The sequence below is a fragment of the Sturnira hondurensis genome, unplaced genomic scaffold, assembly GCF_014824575.4.
Source record: "Sturnira hondurensis isolate 20B ecotype Veracruz unplaced genomic scaffold, ASM1482457v3 Scaffold0016135, whole genome shotgun sequence".
NCBI lineage: Eukaryota > Metazoa > Chordata > Mammalia > Chiroptera > Phyllostomidae > Sturnira > Sturnira hondurensis.
In genome coordinates, this window is record NW_028088766.1 from 382,715 (window position 1) to 401,298 (window position 18,584).

An 18,584-nucleotide genomic window follows, 5' to 3' on the forward strand; every position below is an offset into this window, starting at 1 on the left:
TATCTAATGGGTCAGCAAAAATTTTTATATTAGGATAAGATTCAGTTGAATACGAAATTTGTAAATGAAAAGTGACAGAAACAGGAGAAAAGTTTACTACTCTCTCATATAAAAAACTACTAGATATGCATGGCCCAAGGCTATTTGTGAAAGAAGCTCTAAGTCGCCAAGGCCCCGTATTCCTTCTCTTTTGTTTCTGCCAGTTTAAGCATGTGCGTCTACCTCATTATCAAAGGTGGCTGTTTAAGATTTAGCAACCAGCTTTGCATTCCAACTAGAGAGCAGAGTGGGCACCTGCTATCTCTTTTAAAGGGCTTCCTAGAAATTCCACACAACCTGTTCTCTTACATCAGCAAGTGAGAATCAGTTGTAAGAGAAGATGGTATACTCACATGAAATGGACTGAATCAATAATTTGGAGCCTTATAATAAAGAAGAAAAAATGGGTATTTAATGCCTGGTCAGAGAAAACAACTTTAGATCTGAGGTCGGAAGGGTGAATAGATAGATCTTCACCAGATGGTGGGAGGAGGGGGGAGTAAAGGGCGTTCCCGACAGAAGCACAAGCCCTGTGGCTAACCAGCCTTCCTCATACCTGGACATGGACCACTTGTGTCTGGTAGTATTTTACGTGGGAAATAAACTTCCCCTTTATTTTAGCCGATGTTGGATTGAGATTGTTTAAATATATAATTCAACCTCACCCTAACTAATCCTATCTAATATACCAGCATTTGTTAACCCCTTGGAGATAATGTCTAATTTCTCTATTCTACCATTTTTCTTGAGTCTACTGTATGATTAACTTTTTGTTTATTAGTATCATAAGTTTACAATTAGTTTATGTGATTTTTCAGTATTATCACAGACACATATGTGAATAGATCTCTCCTGTTCAGATCATATAAGTGTCATTAGAATATATAAATAATATGTATACATATTTTATAAAAGCTGCTTTGCATTGCTGAGCTAATGCAAAGGTTTTGAAAATATTTAGATAACTAAGTCTTACATTTTAAAAATATTTCTCTAAAAATATTTTAAAATAACTCCATTTAACTGCTACACTTTGATGTGATATATTCTCTGAAAATATCTCCTACCTATTTTTTGTTGCTCTTGTTTGTTTGTTTCACTCCCATGAATGGCAATTTAGTGTTGGCAGTTAGCTGGGGCATGAGTGCCTCTTCCTGTGAGCATGCGCACAGGACTTCTGGAGCACACTCACAGCACAGCCGCTGACTTGTGAGCAATTCCAAAGAGATAGGAGGAAGCTGCAGTGCCTTCCTCCTATCTCATTTTAGAAGGCATGCTCTTTTCCTTGCACCTTATGTTAGGGGTCAGTTCTAATTTAATGAAGGAGAGATTTACACAAAGGTGTGAATTTTAAGAAGTGAGGTTCATTAGCAGTTGTCTTAGAGGTTAGAAATTAAGTCAGGTATTTTATTATTATTAGTAGTAGTAGTAGTAGTATTTTATTATAACCATCATTTTTATTATAAAAAGCATACCATATATTTGGTAGTTTACTCATTCATTTTTTAATTTTTAATTTTTACACATTAATTTTTCAGAGAGCGGAAGGAGAAGAGGAAAGAGAGAGAAAATATGGATTTGTTGTTCTGCTTATTTATGCATTCATTGCTTGATTTTGACCTGTGCCCTGACTGGGATAAAACCTACAACATTGGCCAGGGTCTCATTTCTAATCTTTGTAAAATTCCTTTACTTCATTTCTAATTTTCACAAAATTCCTGTGAAGTAGGTTTTATTATTTTCATTTTATAATGAGGGAACTAAAATTCAAAGTAGTTACACAGTGGGCCAAAAGTCATATAAGTAGTAAGCAGCATGATGTACGTTGATCTGATTCCAATCTTACATTCTTTCATTCATAACATGATCCTTTTCAGAAAATATCATCAGCTCTGGGCTAATCCTGCTAGATATTAAAAATGTTTGTATAATGACCATTGTACCTCTTAAATATAGCACAAACTGTAGGAGGTGGAAATATTAATCACCACTAATTATACTTGTACTTTCATTTCTTCTAGGTAAAATATATTTAATATCAAATCTTAGTTTTGCTACATTAGAATAAGATTTCCAATTTTCTTCCTGTTGAAAATAAATTCAAAGAAAATCTTGAGATAAGTAATTAGTGTATCTATAACCAATCACATAGTATGGCCCTCTCATAAATGTTTTAACATTACAATTTCCTTTTAAACCTGTACTTTGGAATTTGCAAATATATCTTGGCATATTGGCAGATATTTTATGAAACCACAGTCACAATTTGTAGGCCTGTACACCAAGATTCAATGGAGGGCCTAAAGATCACGACCAAACACACATGGGCACATTATTCCTCATATTTAAAAACTGCCCACTATAGGCACAGCAGCTACATAACACCCCTCTTCTAAGGAATGTGAATTATTTTAATCAAGATCTAATTTGAAATCAGAATTTTATTAAAACTCATTATTTACTATTGGATAATGTAAAGGTTTTGTTTCATTTTACACAGTTTCCAGGTGATAGGTAAATCATTTAATTAACACCAGATGAACTTCATTCTTGACATGGCAATATCTTAAGTCTGAATTTGGAAATTTCATGACAATCATATGTCCTACAGAAGAGATTAGTTAAAGGTCATCATTACTGAGGGTTTGTCCTCAATTTCATCAGCTTATTTTAGCTATAGTTTGGAATCCTAACAATTCATTCAGCAATTGAATTTAATAATTTTCCCATGAAAGAAATAACAAAATGCCTTCATCACAACAAATCAAAGCATGTCTTTGTAAAATAAAATAATTATTTAAAATAGAGGAAGGCATTTTGGATATTTAGCCTCTGCTCATCAGTTATCTTTCAAACAGAAAGTACCTTTCATACTGCTAAACTTTCTCTATCTCTTGCCTGCTGTTTCCAAATGTGTGACATTTCTGCATAAACATTACCTGGAATTCAGTTTAAATAAAGATTTGTTGGTCATTACCAGATTTTCTGAACCATCTTTGGGGGTGGCAAACCTGCATTTTGGATAGTTATGTTTTCTGAAGCTTGAGAATCTCTGTAAAAATTCCAAGAATGTTTTATTCCAATCCACAAGAAAGGAGAGATGAATTCTGAAAATCCAGTTTCAATTTCAAAACACAATTTGCATTAGCAGTAAGAAGTAAATATAACCTTGGGTAACAAATTATTTCATTCAAACATTTAATATTTTAATAATAACACTAGTGAAGAGAATGTTGTAGGTTTTGTATTTCTTCATATTGAGACCCATGGTAAATACCTCAGCTGGCCTTAATGACTGTTCTTTGAAGTTGATAATTCCATTTGCCTCATTTCACAGATGAAAAAAGTGAAGATAAAGAGAATGACTAACATTCAGGTGTGTCTGGCTTCTAGCTGCTATACTGTGTCATTATGGATTAAAGAAGATTTATGCCCCAGTTTCTCTTTCTGATAGCTCACTGTTGTATAAAAATGTGAAAACTATGGGGAAAATCCCATTTACTGTAGCAACAAGAAAAAAATAAAGTACCTAGGAGTAAATTTAACCAAGGATGTAAAAGACCTATACTTAGAAAACTATAGAACATTGAAGAAAGAAATTGAGGAAGATACAAATAATTGGAAGCATATACCATGTTCATAGGTAGAAAAAACTGACATTATTAAAATGTCCATACTACCCAAAGCAGTCTATAGATTCAATGCAATTCCTATTAAAATGCCAATGGCATATTTCACAGATCTAGAGTAAATATTTCAAAAATTTATATGGAACCAAAAAAGAGCCCAATCAGCAATAGTGATTTTGAAAAAAAAAGAACAAAGTGGGAGGGATCATAATACCTGATATCAAATTATACTACAAGACCACTGTAATCAAAACAGTCTGGTACTGGCATGAGAACAGACACATAGATCAACAAAACAGAATAGACAGCCCTGAAATAAACTCATGTTTCTATGGTAAATTGATATTCACAAAGAAGGCATAAGTATACAACAATGTAAAGGACTTACAAAACTCAACACTAAAAAAATAAGCAACCAAATTTTTTTAAAATGGGCAAAAGACCTGAATATGCAGGTCTCCAAAGAGAATATAAAGATAGCCAGTAGGCATATAAAATGATGCTGAATGTCACTAATCATCAGAGAAATTCAAATTAAAACCACAATAAGATATCATCTCACACCTGTCAGAATGCCTATCATCAATAAATCAACAAACAAGTGCTGGTGAGGTTGCAGAGAAAGAGGAATGTTTTTGCACCATTGGTGGGAATGCAGACTGGTGCAGCTACTGTGGAAAGCAATATGGAGATACCTCAAAAGCTTAAAAATGGAATTGCCTCTTAACCCAGTGATTCCACTGCTGGGAATGTACCTGAATAATCCTAAATCACTGATTCAAAAGAACCTATGCATCCCTGTGTTCATAGCAGCACTATTTATAATAGCCAACTGCTGGAAATAGCCTAAGTGCCCATCAATAAATGAGTGACTCAAAAAATTGTGGTACATTTACACAATGGAATACCATGCAGCAAAAAATAAGGAACTCTACTTTTTGCAACAGTATGAATGGAACTGGAGACCAGTATGCTAAGTGAAATAAGCCATATTTGATGAAAGACAAATACCATATGATGTCATTTACAAGACGAATCTAATGAACAAAATAAACTAAGGAGCAAAACAGAACCAGAGTTGTGGAATCATGGAATAGACTGAGAGTGGTGAGAGGTGAGGAAGGAAGGAAATAATAAGAAACGAAAGAAGGGGAAGGAACCAGTTAAAGAACATGTATGAGTGACCCATGGACATGGACAACAGTGTGGGGATGGGGGTGGGATAGCCCACTGGGGAGCAGGGGGGTGGGCTAGGCAAAGGAGGGCAAAGGGGGGAAAATTGGGACAACTGTAATAGAATAGCAATAAAAAATGTAAAAATAATAAACAACAAAAAGAAAAATAAATATTTAGTATTTACCAGTGATAACTTCAGGAAAAATATTTGATAAGAAAATTGAAACTGATTTTTATAGCTGGGTATTGTAGAGTTTCAAAAAGAATGAAATAGAACATCTAAGTTTTATATTGCGTTCCTATTAAGTGTATAGATCCTGATATAATTTAGTGGACATTAAATTTGAACAAATATATTTATTTAAAATTTATGAATATTTAATTAAAAATCCTTATGATAACTTATGACCTTAATTATAAGTAAGCAAAAAATCAATCATCATACACATACACATACAAAAACATGATAAGATAATGAGGCTAATTAAATGTCTTCTGTCAGATAATTAATATTTTACAGTCACAATGTCAATTTCAATCTACATATTCTCAACATAAACATGCATATTGTGACCTTTAGGATAATTGTAGGCATCCTTTACATATGTAAACATTTATTGGGCACTCAGTTTGTTCTTCTAATAAGTATATATATACTGTGTCCTTAAGGAACATATAATATAACAGGGAAACAAATATACATACTTAAATTAGACTTATGGTAATTACTGAGGTAAAAAAAATCTTTTTATGAGATCTTAGCAAGAGGGTAGATGAACCTATCTAAGGACTGTAATGCATTCATAAAAGACATACATTACACTGAACTCCAAAGAATTGGTGAGATTTGCCCTGGCCAGAGTGGCTCAGCAGATGGAGTGCCAGACTGAGAGCCAATGGGCCGTTGGTTCAATTCCCAGTCAGGGCACATACCTGGGTTGCAGATCCAGTCTCCAGTGGGGTGTGCACAAGAGGCAACTACACATTGATGTTCCTCTCCCTGCCCCCTTTCTCCCTTCCCCTGTCTCTAAAAATAAATAAATAAAATCTTTAAAGAAGAATATTAAAAAAAGAATTAGTGATATTTGAGGGCAAAAAGGAATTGAAGAAATGATGGGATTTGAAGGAAGTTCTTAGAGCAGTGAGGAATATAGAGATATAATGACCATTTTCTGACATCTTAAAGGAAATCTACAATCTGTTGAAATCGTCTGTTTACAATAAATCTCATTACAGTAAAGTGCAAAAGGTTTGGGACAGAGGTGGAACATGACAGTCAGAAGGCAAGCAGATGAGAGCACATTTATGAGGAAGGGAAATCCAGGTTGGGCCAACCAAGCAGATTTTCTCTCCCTTGAATTTAAATTTGAGTAGTGGGATAGAAAGAGTTAGCCTATCTGCAGAGAACATCCTTCAGTTCATTCTAATGCAGAGATGTAAAGAGCTGCTCTGATTGCTTCAGGTCTTCATTCAAATGTTATTCTCTTCTTCAGGTCACCTCCCTGGTCACGTGGTTCAAGCTGCATATTTATACTCCCCCACTTTCCATGTTTTATATCTCCCCTTTGCACTTATCACAATTTAACATACCATATAGTGTCTGATTTACTTTATCTATTACTCTGCTAGCTTTAATTTTCATTTGCTCACTATACATCCAAGGCATAGGTCAGAACCTGGCACGTAGTTGGCTATGAATCAATAAATTCTTGAATCTTTTACTTTTCTTTCAAAGTTCCCCACATCATTCTACTGCATTTTTTGTTAAATCTAAGAAAATTCTAAAAATATAGGCGAAGATAGAGTGGAGTTCTGTTTATGAAGGTCTCATAGAAAAAGCCCCCATGGTCATTCACAAAATATCGCTGGTATAAATGGGTTGAAACATAATTTTTTGCATCTGTGTTTGTGTGGCAGAGTTATTTTGAATATCTTTAATATTTTCCAAGTAATGTTCTTTCTTGAATACACATTTGAAATTACCTGACTCTTTTAGCATATCACTGTATTTTACATAATACTTTATTGTATATATTTTGACCTATTACATACTATAATAATTGCTCCTCAAAAATATAGACCATATGTGAAATAAGTTACTAATTACTATTCCCTGAAGGAAAAAAATGTATGTCAATACATGAATTGCATTATATTATTGTTAAAACATTTGATTCTTTATGCACATATTTTAACATACAAATAAAATGGTATTAAAACAAAAACACTTATACAATAATAAAGCATAATTCTTCAAATACAATGACTTTGTATTTTATTTATGATAGCTTATATTTCTTAGGACTTCAAAAAAGCCTTCTTTTTTTAGCTTCTTTGTAACGTTAATTTTGAGACTTCTGAGGCTTCCCAGAGGCATATTATAACTTCAAAGATAGATCTTCTTACAAAAATTAATTAATGATGTGTAAAATTTTAAAAAATACAGGATAAAAGAAGCAATATTCCATAGAACAGTGTAACATAACATTGTAGTTCAGAACTGTCAGTTTTGCACTGATTTGTAAAAACAAATAATATTATTTTCTATGACTTCTGTGTTTTTCCACAACATAATTAAAATTGTGAATATTGAAGATACAAGAACTAGAAAGGGAAATTAAGAAAAAATTTTCATTCACAATTGCTATAAAAAGTTAAATAAACCTAAAAAAAGAGTTAGGAATAAACCTAACCAAGGATGTAAAAGACCTGTACTTGGAAAGTTATAAGAGTGAAGAAAGAAATTAAAGAAGATACAAATAAGTGGAACATGGTATGAAGCACATACCATGTTCATGGATAGGAAAAATCAACATTATCAAAATGCCCATACTACTCAAAGCAATTTATACATTCAATGCAATTCCTGTCAAGATTCCAATGACTTATTTCACAGAATTAAAACAAATATCTCAAGAATTTATAAGAAACCACGAAAAGCCCCACATAGCAACAGCAATCCTGAGCAAGAAAAACAAAGTTCGAGGAATCATGCTACCTAATATCAAACTGTAATATAAGGCCACAGTAATCAAAACAGTCTAGTACTGACATGAGAACATACAGATGAATGAAGAGAAGAGAGAGCCCAGAAATAAACCCATGCCTCTGTAGTTGATTAATATTCAACAGAGGAAGCAAGCATATCAACGGATAAAGACAGTTTCTTCAATAAATGGTGTTGGGAAAATTGGAGAGATATGTACAAAAAATAAACTAGACCACCTTCTTATACCACACACAAGAAAAAATTCAAAATAGATCAAAGACTTAAACATTAGACCCAAAACCACAAAAATCATGGAAGAAAATATAGGCAGAAAAATCTCTGACATTGCTTGTAGCAAATTTATTGGATATATCTTCCCAGGCAAGGGGGAAAAAAAAGAAAAAAAACAAGTGGGACCACATCAAACCAAAAGTTTTTGCACAGCAAAGGAAATCATCAACAAAATAAAAAGACAACTCACAGAATGGGAGAATGTATTCACTAATACATCTGATAAGGGATTAATATATAAATTTAATAAAGAACTTACAAAACTCACCACCAAAATATAAACAACAATTAAAAAATGGTAGCCCTGGCTGGTGTAGCTCAGTGGACTGAGTGCAGGCTTGCAAACCAAAGAGTTGTGGTTTGATTCCCAGTCAGGGCACATGCCTGTGATGCAGGCCAGGTCCCTAGTGGGGGGTAGGCAGGAGGCAACCACACATGGATGTTTCTCTCCCTCTCTTTCTTCCTCCCTTCCCTGCTCTCTAAAAATAAATAGATAAAATCTTTTTAAAAATGGGCAAAGGACCCAAACAGACACTTCTCCAAAGAGAACATACAGATGGCCAATAGATATATGAAAAGATACAAAATGTCAATAATCATCAGAGAAATGCAAATTAAAACCACAAGAAGATATCATCTCTCACCTGTCAGAGATAAATCTGACACACAAGTGCTGGTGAGGATGTGGAGAAAGGGGAGCCTTTTTGCACTGTTGCTGGAAGCTCAGATTGGTGTAGTCACTGTGGAAAGTAGTACAGAGATACCTCAAGAAATTACACTTCTCCAAGGAGGACATACAGAGGATCCAGAGACACATGAAAAGATGCTAGAGATCCCTAGCTATCAGAGAGATGCAAATTAAAACCACAATGAGATACCACTTTACACCAGTCAGAATGGCTATCATAAACAAAGAAACAAACAAGTGCTGGAGAGGTAGTGGGGGAAAGAGGACCCTAGTTCACTGTTGGTGGGATTGCAGACTGGTACAACCACTATGGAAAACAGTATGGAATTTTCTAAGAAAACTAAAAATGGACGTGCTTTTTGATCCAGCAATTCCACTGTTAGGAGTATATCCTAAGAACCCTGAAACACCAATCCAAAAGAACCTATGCACCCCAATGTTCTTAGCTGCACAATTTACTATAGCCAAGAGTTGGAAGCAACCTAGATGCCCATCGGTAAATGACTGGATCAAAAAGCTATGGTACATTTACACAATGGAATTCTATGCTGCAGAAAGGAAGAAAGAGCTCCTACCCTTTGCAACATCATGGATGGAACTGGAAAGCATTATGCTGAGCTAAATAAGCCAGGCAGTGAAAGACAAATACCATATGATACCACTGTTAACAGGAACCTAAACAACAAAACAAACAAGCAAGCAAAATATGACCAAAGACACTGAAATAGGAACAGGCTGACAGGGACCAGAGGGGAGAGGGGAGAGAATCACAGGGGAAAAGGGGAAGGACTCACATGAACAAATATAAAGGACACATGGACAATAACTAAGGTGGGGGGTGGAAATGGGAGGGAGGTGGGGAGCACTGGGTGGGGGGCAGGGCTGGGAATATAAGACAGAAAACTGTACTTGAACAAGAATTAAATTTTAAAAAAGAAATTAATAATGGATCTGCCTTTTAACCCAGCAATACCACTCCCGGGATTACCCTAAGAACCCTGAAACACCAATCCAAAAGAACCTATGCACCCCAATGTTCATAGCAGAACAATTTACAACAGCCAAGTGCTAGAAGCAGCCTAAAATCCCACCAGTAAATGAGTGGATAAAAATCTATGATACAAAATAAGTTTTTATGAAAGAAATCCAAATATACCTCTATAATGTCAGTGCTCTGAAAGTTTTTATTCTATAAGCACAAAAGTATTTTATATAAAATTAAGACCTTGAAAAGTTAATTAAATACATTTTCATAAGTTCCCTTATGTATGAAGTATTTAAAAGGAAGTACTTAAAGTGGTAAGTATGCCGTGAGCATGTTCTCTAAATTAATATTAAGTGAAAAATTCAGGGGGAAAAGGTACAGGGAATAAGTATAATTGGTAGGTACAAGATAGACAGGGGGAGGTTAAGAAGAATGTAAGAAATGGAGAAGCCAAAGAACTTACATGTACAACCCATGGACATGAACTAAGAGGGATGGGGGGGTGCAGGTGGAAGGGGCAGTACAGGGCTGAGGGGGAGAAAAGGGAGGGAAAAATGGGACAATTGCAATAGCATAATCAATAAAATCTACATACTTAAAAAATAAAAGAATCACTTGTGGGTGCTTTAAACATCACTAATAAATTATGTTATTTTTAGAAAGTACATTTATCATTAAATGATGTCACAAATGTCATAAAATAACATTAGCTAATTTTGATTGAGTGCCATTTTACTGGAAGAAAACACTTTAGATATAATTCCATAAATAATCCTTCTAATGTTTGTGATGACTTCATGACCTACTCTCATTCCTTCACAACAGTCAAGGGAAGCAAAAGAACAGAAACAATTACAATTGCTCATAGCCCCTTTGTCACCTTGAACCACGTGCTTAATTCCGAAGGCGATGCTCTTAACCATTATGCAATCTTATTGGGACCAATAGGGTAATATTGGAAAAGTTAACTGTGAACTGAAATCAAAAATAGATTTGAAAATAAAATTACTTGATTAAACTTACCACATTATAATAATAATATCTATATGTACCTTTAAAGTCAAACCAAATAATGTGCTAGTGTGACTTTTAAATAATTTTCCTTAAATTGATTCTAAGGTTTTGGGCAGAAACCAAGCGTTTTGCTCACCATTGTTAAAGTCTGACATAATGAGGATGCTCAACAAAGTGTGTTGAATGATTTTGCAAAGTAATAGAAAGGAATTAATTTTAGGCAGTCTTCAATGCGAACATGAATTCGTTCATACAACCTAAAAGCACTGCAACTTCTTTTTGACAAGCACTAATCTAGGTGTCAATAAATAGATGCAAGTATTGATAATTAAGTAAAATAAACTTTATGTTCTCCAGAAGTTCACAAACTGGGGTTAAAGAGATACAAGCAAGAACCAAATGTAGTATAATACAGAGTAAAGTGTGTTACTGAAGTTCAAGGACAGGAGGATTTAACTTATATTAAAGTTCAGGGATGATATTCATGGAGTGGGTGAAAAGGAAATGTGAGTTTTCAAAACAGATTCACAAAACAAAGCATATCCACACGTAACGAGGCAGAAGCATCTAACCTGAATTAGGTTCTGGGTAAATATTCAAGGAGAGGTGGTAAGGAAAAAGCCTCTGAAATATGTTTGCAAAATCAACCAGCACACGTGCTCAAAATGAGAATCAATGTGTCCAAGGATTTCATGTCCCGTCCCACCTGCCCCATTTTCCTCATTCTTTGCCAAGGTCATTTTATCTATGTCTATAGTGTTCCCTACCCCATAAGCAGATGCCTCCCGCATTTGCATTTAGTACTCACAAACCTCTCTCCTGAGAGACAAACCTGTGTTTCCAACTGTCTATTCAATCTGTCCAAAACTGAACTCAATAATTGTTTTCCAAAGCTCCTCCTGCTCCATATTGCTCTCTCCCTCGAGAGAAACCTCAGAGGTTCTTACCTTTTTCTCTTTATGTCCTTTTTTAGTGAGGTAAATTCTTTTGAAGGTATCTTTTCATGACTTTCCTCACCTCTGCGACTGTTTTAGCTCACATTCTTGCGCCTCTATTGTGGCCTACAGACCCCGACTCCAGCTGCTTCCAGCGTTGCAGCAGCTGCTTATTGAACTCTTACTAACCACCAGGTGCTGTGCTCAGTGCATCAGATCCCTGACCTTAAGAATCCCTTCCATCATTTCTCTATATCCAATTTTCCTGCCCTCAAAGCATTACCTGTAATATAGACCTATTCTAGTTAGGTATAGGTGAAATACATGAAATATATTTGTGGACTCCAGTCCGGGAACATTACAACCATTTACATGTTCCTATGGGCAGGCCATTCTAGTAACAAACTATAGAAACGATCTCTCAAAGTACAGTCTTACAGAAGGTCATTCTACATCAGGTTATCACTAAGGCCTATATGATACAGAGCAAGACATTCATATTTTCACTTTGTAATTCAAATCAATATGTATTTACTCATGGTTTAATAGTAAAAAGAAGGACACGGCCCCTGTCCTCGCAGAACACATAGCCTGTCTAGCATATTTCTGTGAAGCAGAAACCGCTGCAGATACAAGAGTTACCATGTCCTACATGGAGCCCCAGGGGCTCTTCATTGGTTTCTAGGGTTGGCCTCACGGATGTAAAGAGCATTATTAAATTAATAAAGATGTGCATTTAGGAAAGGCTTTCCCCTCCAATTTACATTTTTTTCTTTCAGTACATTAGCAGGATATAAGTTTATTAACAATTTGGTTACTATAAAAACGTAATTCTGTCCTGGCTGGTGTGCTCAGTGGATTGGGCATCAGCCTGTGAACCAAAAACTAATTCCAACTAGGAGAATATTGGGTCAATAAAAACAGAATGAAGAGGTGTAACTAAATGAAAGTCTGAAGGTTCAAAACCTAAGGAGTCTGTATAGTACAATGCTTTGAAGTGGCAGAACCAAACTTCTCTAAATTTCAGAATTAATAGACAATTTAGATTAGCTACATGGTAGCTTGGAAAACTTTTGCCGTTGTACTTCATCAACACTTGAGCCAGTAGAATATAGAAGAAAGAACACAAATTTTGGATTCTGTAACCTTAAATTCAGACAGAAGCTACATCACTTACTCTCTACATTATTAACAACTATGTGGGTTCCTTTTGTGAGCATCAGTTTTATTTTATTTTATTTTATTTTCTATTGCATGTCATTTGTAAAGCAGGGAAATCTTGACAATTCATTTGGACATTGTGGAAAGCTACTGACTGGTCCTCTCTGCCCCAGTCCTATCCCCCAGCCAAGGTACAATCCATATTCTACCTAAACAGAAAATACAAGACTGTGAGTCCTCACTGAAATTCCTTAAACCTCAAGTCCAAGACCTTGAGGATGACATTTAAATTTACCTTTATAATCGCTTCTCGGCCTTTTGGCTAAGATCAAGTGTAGTATCTGTTCTTATCAGTTTAAATTTACCTTTATATTCCAGAGTTTGCACATTTTACTTTTAGTCATTCACTATCTCTAACTTCTGCTCCAGTTGTACTATATTCAGCCTTTCCCCCACACCAGTAAGTACCATTGAACACGGTAGCCCCGCCTACTTCAAACACCTGTTGTGTTGTCTCTGCTACTTATAATCAATGGCTGCTTACAATTGGGTAACAGGAAAACCTCAATTCTCTGATTTAGCTGGGGACCTCTGCCTCTTCTACTTCGTAACCCAGGAGCTGCCAAGGGATCAGTCATGCATCTATGCCTTAACTCCAACCATTGTGCTAGACATATCCAATGCATTTTAAAATGATCAACAGCAAGAAGTTATAATGTACTCCAAATAATAGAAAAATAATGGTGGATTTCTAGTAGTACCAAAATGACTGAATATAAAAAAGTCTGGTTTTTTGCTGAATAACCAGAATTACCTCATTCCCTTTGCTCACAAAGACATGGTATCTCATACTAATAACCAGTAATGATTTTGAGTGAAATTCTTCATGCAATTAAGACTTACAGCTTGCTTATTAATCTATACATTTCAAGTGCTAACCCTATCTGGTAAATTGGAAAGTATATACTAATCAAATTTTAAATTCCTCTTGATAAAATGTGAAAAATGCCAAATAATCAAAAACTGTAAAGAGATATAAAGAAAAAGATCTAAAAATTTTTGTCTGTCATAGAAATATGCCATATTTTTCAGACCATAAGACATGCCTAGGTTCTAGAGGAGGAAAATAGGAAAAAAATTTGAAGCAAAATATGGGGTAAAATATCTAATAAATAACATAGGCTGCCGCCCCCCTGCCCCCAGTGAGCCAGGTAAGCTACATTCAGACTATATGATGCATGCCCATTTCCCTCCCAAATTTGGGGAAAAAAGAGTGTGTCTTATAGTCTGAAGAAGATGGTATATTTTAAATTATTTGTTTTTTTATTAATTTTCAATTACAGTTTATATTCAGTATTATTTTGCATTAGTTTCAAGTGTACAACACAGTGGTTAGACAATCATACTTTACAAGGTGTTCCCCTAATATTGCTTGTACCCACCTGCACCATACATAGTTATTACAATATTACTGACTATTTTTTTCTGTGCTATATTTTATATCCTCATGACTATTTTATAACTACCAATGTGTACTTCTCAATCTAGAAATATACATTTTAAAATAATAAAATTAAAGCATTTCATTAATTATTCAGGGAAATTACCTATTTTGAATAATCCAACCATAGTAGACAGAAGCTAAGTATTCAATTTACCTTTATATATCTTTAGATATTTTCTTTAATAATATATAGTTATGCCTCATAGCCTGCCCATATATAGTTTTAAAAGTGTTTCCTATTGTGTTAAATATTTATATATAATCACTTAACTTTTAATTATATGTCCCAGTTTATTTAATAGAGATATCAGCAGTATCTATGTGCTAGAGACACAGAATAATACAACCTTCTCAGGGACTAAAACAAAGCATAAGTGTTTTAATAGAGGCAGAAACATGTAAATGATCAAAGAAAAGGCACTTAATAAGGCATGTAGAAATGAGGGGAATGAGTGAAGTCTTCATGAGGGAGGTGGCATTTAAGAGGAGTCTTTAGGTAAAACAAATCTCCAATGGGCAGGCTGAGAAGAAGCAAACCTAAGCAAGAGCACACTGACAGCTTTCTGGGGAAGCAGAGCTCAGGAAGCAGGGAGTGTTGCATGTATTACATCCAGACCACAAAGGGCTTTTGACGCCAAGTTGGGGAAATAAAGTTTATTCTTTAAGGACAGAGGTTACATGAAGTAGTTTAAACAGGAAAATGGCAGATTAGTATGTTTTCATATTTTGTGATAAAAAGTGTCTTTCTCTAATTTTCAGTGGGTTCTAGGGGGCAGCAGTCAGCCACTTCTATACACAATGTTGGCAGTTAATGTTAACGCTGGGAGTGAATGGCAAAAAATGTATTTTAAACAGAAATAATTCCTCCGTGGGTTCAATAAATAAAAGTGCTCCTGTCAGAAATAAATTCCTTTGTTTGAGGAAGTGGTCTGCAAACTTTGTTTTTGTAAATTTGGGGTATTAACCCCTTATCAGCTATATCATTGATGAATATGTCCTCCTATTCAAGGGTTGGTTGTCTCTTCATTTGTCCATGGTTTCCTTTGCTAAGTAAAAACTTTGTAGCTTGATCTAGTCCCATTTATTTATTTTTCTTTTGTTGCCCTTGCCTGAGGCAATGTATAAGAAAAAATATTGCTACAAGAAATGTCCAAGATTTTACTTAGTTTCCTCCTAGGTAGGATTATTATGGTTTCACAATTTACATTTAAGTATTTAATCCACTTGAGTTTATTCTTGCATCTGATATAAGAAGGTGGCCTAGTTTCATTTTTTTTGCACGTATCTGTCCAATTTCCCCAACACCATTTAATGCATGCTATCTTAACCTCACTGTATGTTTTTGCCTTCTTTGTCAAATATCATTTTTGATAAAGCACACTATTTGCTATTGTTGTTCATGAAAGTTTGCATAGAGCAGGTAAATGTAGAATAAGGAAACATTAAGGGCCTCAAAAAAGTGTATTCCTCGTTCCTGCAGTCTCTAGCAGACACTAACACACTCCTTTAAAACCTCAGTGCTGTGCAGTTTGACAATCACTAGGTTAAGTAAGAGTTAATCTACAGGAAATGAGGAGGAGCATCAGTCATCAAGACCTCTTGGAAGATTAACACATTAAGTGATAATTAACCAATCTAGAGATTTAGTAAAGCATGTAAATGGTTTCATTTGCAAACACAGAGCTAAATGCAAAATCATTTTGGGACATAATTTTTTGAGACATAAAATTAAGGAGAAGTTACTGCATTCATATGTGCTATATTATATGTTGTGTATATATTCATTTAATTTTGCTTCAAAGTTTGATTTCCATTTGTATTTATTTGAGCCCCAAAATTGACAGTTCTAATGCATACAAACATTATAATTAATATTTTATAATAGCATTTAGTCTTAATTTTTGTCAATAAAAGGGCATTCTAGTCAACTATAATGCAGAACTTAATTTTGGTGATAAATAATCACCAAACATACTAAACATACACTGCAAATTGGGTGTTGGCATCATACATGGTTCAGGCTCCTCTGAACAGGAAAATGCTGACAAAAGTATATTCATAGTAATATATGGAACCTCACACATGAGGACACTAACATTTAATTTAACTTAAATTAAATGTTAGATGGACTAGACTAAAATAGCATGTACATGTGTGTAGAAGTATGAAGGTATCTGACTACATTAAAATGCAATAAGAAAGAAAATCTTGTAAGTAAAAAATCCCTGAGCTGCTTACTTGTTGCCTTTTTACCTTTGAACTATTCAGGTCAAATACATTGTAAATCTTTCTTTTAAAATTTGATAATGTACAACTTTAGCAAAAATGGTAGGATGGTTTGAATATTTGATGAGAAGATGAAACTAAAACTCAATATTATTCATGCTAAGCTATCTTCCACTTTTTGCATATGTTAACTCTTGTAATTTTAAGAAAGTAAGCATTAAAATCCCAACTTCTTGATGCAGTACCATTTCAGAAATGTATTTATGCCATTCCATAATGAGAACCACTTTTGAAAATTTAACTAATCACTTTCAAAAGATACATTTCTTGAGAATGATCTACTACTTTCATAGCATCTCATTTCTTATAAAAAAACAAAGAAAATATATTGTCTTAAAGTAGGTGAAAACATATAAATAAGAAAAATATTCATGTTTAATTCTGTTCCTTTGAAAATAAAAGCAGAGTCAACTTTTATACACCTTTACTATCACACTTTAAAGTCATCTTTCTTTCCTTTTCTTCCACCAAAAACTAATAATACAAACTAAAACTTAAACACATTTACTGGTATTATGAATATAAAAATCAAGTATCATTTTGTACATTAAAAACAAAGAATGGAGTTTGTAACATTTCTATTTCATCTGAAATCCTAGAGTTTTTACACAAATTGTTATAACATCAATAAAATAGAAGCATGGTTAAAAATCATTCCAGTGTGTTTTCAAAGAAAATCACCTGCCCAGAAGGCTGTCAGCAAGATCTTTACCGAAGGAATTGTAGAAAGCCTGTGCGATGACTGAGCATACGAAATTTACTGACCCTTAAACTTTAAGGGACTGAAGTAGAATACCTAATGTCAAAAGCTGCCCCAAAGAGCCAGTTACAGGATATTGTAAAGAGGGTTTATATGAGTCCACGAAGAAAGAAAAAAAAAGGTAATAATTCTGTAGAAGAGCCCAGGGCACTTGCATTTTGAGTCACTGGCACAATAAGAAATCGCCACTGGGAAGCGAACATACTCTCTAACAGCACAGACGTGCACAATCAGTAGACATCAGTGTAAAGCAGACAAGGCGACAGGATTAAAAATAGAAGTATAAAATGGGAGAGAGAGAGTAATTATACCCACTGCTTATAGTTTGCAAAGGCAAGAGACTTTAACAAACAAGACATGCATTTATCCAGAGCCACCCTTTAAAATAATTCAGACTACCTCTGCTATATTAATTCACTAGGTCTTTATAGTTTTTTCCATAACATTATAACTATGTAGTAAAATAATTAAATGCTAGGATGTTTATATTCCTTCCCATAGTGTAACATATACAGGGGGACGAGGTTCACTTTCCCTTTTCATGCAAACATGACATGACTGAATTACAAAGTAAATCTTAGTACTGAAAAATGCAATTTGAAGATAAAAATGAGGTGGAATCTGATTTACTTTAGACTTAACCATTTTCTAGATGGATGACTGATTTATTCTCAGGCAGTTGAAATACATTCAGTAGGTAACACCTTTGTGACTCACTATTATACGTATATTATAAATCATTTTGACTTTTTGATCACACAGAAAATCTTCCATCTTAATGAGGTTTTACTTTATCTCAATTTGAAAAGCATATTAAATGTGATACCTAAACCTTCTGTATTATAGATTGCTCCTATAATGCACACATAAGAATTAAAACATAAGAATTATGTTAGACTATGTATATGAAATACAAAACATTTTTCTAAGCCCAGAGGACACAGTTTGCAAAGTTCCATAAAATGTCATTTAATCCTACTCTCTCTGTGATATATAAGGGAAGTAAATCTATAATGTCCACCACATTATAGCTATAAATAACAGTATCAGTAGACATAGCTCATTAACCCTCAAGGATGATACTGTAGAAAATTTTAAAATCCTTGTGAAAATTAAGTATTCACTAC

At 34.3% G+C, this 18,584-nt stretch overlaps 1 protein-coding gene and 1 non-coding gene across 16 annotated transcripts in view; one reads left to right on the plus strand and one right to left on the minus strand.

Moving 5' to 3' along the window:
- Nucleotides 1-18,584, minus strand: part of PPFIA2 (PPFI scaffold protein A2) — a 472,168-nt gene that overhangs the window by 295,287 nt on the left and 158,297 nt on the right. The gene's annotated exons all lie outside the window — the stretch shown is intronic.
- On the plus strand, nt 13,210-13,397 carry LOC119000670 (U2 spliceosomal RNA). The gene has a single exon (XR_005069374.1). It is a non-coding gene; the product is annotated as a U2 spliceosomal RNA (small nuclear RNA).